The following is a 3,628-nucleotide window of genomic DNA, read 5'->3' as shown; positions in this document are numbered from 1 at the left end:
ATAAGCATTTTCATCGTGGTTTTATTTATTACAATCATAGGCCTATTCTTTCACCATCATTACACATTGAGGCCCTTCTTTTAGGTAAAACGATCTATCTTAAATTTTCTTTCCCAAGTTTGGGACTATTAGGTTTTTAAATAACTTAGAAGGTAAAGGAGGGCAAGCACAAACTTTAACCCTAACAAATGCGCGCGAAGCCCGCGAAAAATGTTTGTGTTTTTAATTCTAATTTCGTCGGAATTGATCAAAACTCCCTAAATGTGCAATTTTTAGAGGAAATTGGCCTACCTCAACAAGAAAATTTGCTCTTATGTTATATATGGCCACACTCGTTTTTTTTAAAACTGAATATAAGCATTTTCCTTATGGCTTTATTCATTACAAACATATTCTTTCAACATCATTACACATTGAGGCCCATCTTTTAGGTAAAACGATCTATCTTAAATTTTCTTTCTTGAGTTTGGGAAAATGTTTTATAACTTCGAAGGCAAGAGAGCAAGCACAAGCTTGAAGATTTAAAAATGCGCGAAGCGCGCGAAAATGTTTTAGAGGAAATTGGCCTACCTCAACAAGATATGCTCTTATGCTATATATGGCCACATTCGTTTTTTTAAACTGAATAATTATAAGCATTTTCTTTATGGCTAGCTTTATTTATTACAAACATATTCTTTCAACATCATTACACATTGAGGCCCCTCTTTTAGGTAAAACGATCTATCTTAAATTTTCTTTTTTGAGTTTGGGACTATGTGTTACAACTTAGAATGCAAAGGAGAGCAAGCACAAGCTTTAACATTAAAAAAATGCGTGCGAAGCGCGCGAAAAATTTTTGGTTTTTTTAAATTCTAATTTCGTCGGAATTGATCAAAACTCCCTAAAATGTGCAATTTTTATAGGAAATTAGCCTACCTCAACAAAATATTCGATTTAAAATTTGAGGTTTTCAGGCACTTTCCCGGGTGAAAAGGGCATTCAATGGGGAAAGATTTTCCACAGATGGATATTTTCCCCTTGTCCCCCGGTGCTTACGCCACTGCGGAGAATATCTGGCGGCTTAGATCAAATGCGCTATGGACACTTTTTGAAGTGGTTGCAGGCCAGGGTATTGTGATATCTGTTCATTATATCTTCCTTTTTATTCTTGTCTTTGTTTTTCTCTTCTCTTTTTCAACATTCCTCCCCCGGGAAAATTTGGATTTCTAGATGGCGGGAAATGAGCTTTCCCGACTTCTGACGTGTCTTTAATTACTCTTCAAAATTCAAGGTTTTCTACTCTTGAAAACGGTCAGGTAATTTGTTCCCATTGTTATTACGTTAAATAGGGCTTATGTGTGTATACATACATAACAATTTAAAAAAAATGAGTAGTTGCATACGAATTTTCCATGAATCGATGAATCCCAAAAAGAAAGGGGTCCGGAGGTTCTTCTCCAGGACAATTTTGATTCCTAGAAGGCGGGAAATGAGCTTTCTCGACTTCTGAGGTGTCTTTTAAATTAAAGTCATTAAAAAATACTTCAGAAGTCGGGAAATCTCATTGTCCACCATTTAGAAATCAACTTTTTCTTGGAAAGAACTCGAACTTCCCTTTCTCTGTGTTCATTGATTCATTATAATACTTTTCAAGTACCCATGACCCCCTCCCCCAGATCTGCCAATGTGAATTGCGAGAAAATGTAACTCGGTTGGGTACTGGATAAACATTCTCTTTCCCATCCTTCTACTCTTTCTTCCCTTCTTCTTTTTTTGCATTTCCGATCGTACAAAAATCTCCAGACATTATATATTTTTCCCCCGCTTCCGCCGGCCATGAGAGTTACTTATCAAACCTCAAAATGCTGAAGTGTGCTTTTCACGTCATCTAGGCCTAAGAAACCATACATTTTCTGAGGAAGGGCCCGCTATATCAGTGTTACGCAACTTGGTCCGGTGAAATGGTGGTCTGTCACACGCTAAGGGTCCGTGGGTGGTCCGCGAGAAATGTAAGTGGTTCTCCAATGGTTGAGTGGTCCGCCGTCGAATGTCCTATAAACGAAAAAAAACAACAAATGCCTACTATTTTAATTTGACATTGCTTTCACACTTAATAGACGTGCCACGCGTATTACAGGTATTGCAATATTGGGTATAGATCGGCTTTGTCGTTTGTTCCCAACTTGAAATCTTACATAATGGGTCTGGAAATAACCAGCCGTGGCCGGTCTTGCGCGCACTCTTGGCGTGTCTGCAAGATGAAATAACGTACGTAAAGCCAAATATTAGTAATATGAGTAGGCTCAAGGTAGCCAGGGCATTTGATTTTAAAAATGTCCAAATTACTTCAACCTTGCTTTTTTTCTATTGTCATTACAGCATTTGAAACTTTACTTTGTAAAATTTTTGAGTTAATCTATTTCTGATAGTCAGTTATTGTGGTGATGGAATAAACAATAACTGGATTTGCGTCAGGAGAATCAAGTAGGCCTATAGGCCAAGATAGGTGCCCATCATTTCGGTATCATCCCAGTTGGTCGAAATCTAGTTTGCCGAAACCCGGTTGCCGAATTTAACCCACTTTGCCGAAAACCCAGTTTTCAAATTTACTAAGGCTAGAAGATGTGCTGAGATCCGTTGGTTCCTCTGTTTTATTTATTTGATGTTGTTGAACATGATATATTACTTTCCAAACTTTTCTGTTATGGTGTTAGAGGTGTTGCTTTGAATGGTTTAAAAATTATTTAAGTGACCGGAAACAATTTGTTTCAGTTCGGCTCTGCACATTGAAGGACTTAATTTGTGGGGTGCCGGCCACAAGGATGCGGTTTTAGGACCATTACTCTTCCTGATATACGGTACGTAAATGATTTAACTCAAGTTAGCGACACCCTGACGATACTATTTTGTTTTACTCAAATCACAATACTTTGTTCAATACCGTTAATGAAGAATTAGATAAACTTAATTATTGGTTCCTTGCAAATAAACTTTTGATTAATACTCAAAAGACCAATTATATTTTGTTTCATCCATTCCCCAGGGAAAAAAAAAAAAAAAAAAAAAAAAAAAAAATCAATCTTTATAATTTTGATATTTCTTTAAATGGAAATAATATTGAACGTAAATCTGAATCTTTATTTTTGAGAGTGATCATTAGTAGGAATTTAAGTTGGAAAACTCATCAGAATTATACATCAAATAAGGTATCAAAATCGATTGGTGAACATTTCTTTCTTCGTCATATTTTAGTTACATTGTACAATTCCCTTGTTCTTCCTTATTTACAATATTGTAATTTAATATGGGCCAGTGATTACTTTTCAAATTTAAATAGATTAATTAAGCTACAAAAAAGGGCTGTTAGATTTATTTGCTTGGCATCCTTGTCATCTCATTCTGAACCTTTGTTTAAGAAACTAAACTAGGTATTTTAAAGATCACAGATATCCATAAAATCCAAGTAGCCGCTTTTATGTTTCAACATACAAACGGTTAACTCCCACTTTCTATTGTAAATATTTTCCATCATCCTACAGTGTTCGGACCTATCTTATGGAATGACATGAATGATGAAATTACTCAATGTAAAAACTTACTTACTTTTAGAAAACACATAAAAAATATTATTTGGATAGCTATATAG

The sequence above is a fragment of the Anneissia japonica genome, unplaced genomic scaffold (genome assembly GCF_011630105.1).
Source record: "Anneissia japonica isolate Jap-2015-1 unplaced genomic scaffold, ASM1163010v1 scaffold284860_len1800451_cov186, whole genome shotgun sequence".
Classification (NCBI taxonomy): Eukaryota; Metazoa; Echinodermata; class Crinoidea; order Comatulida; family Comatulidae; genus Anneissia; species Anneissia japonica.
Note: the sequence above shows the minus strand (reverse complement) of the source record.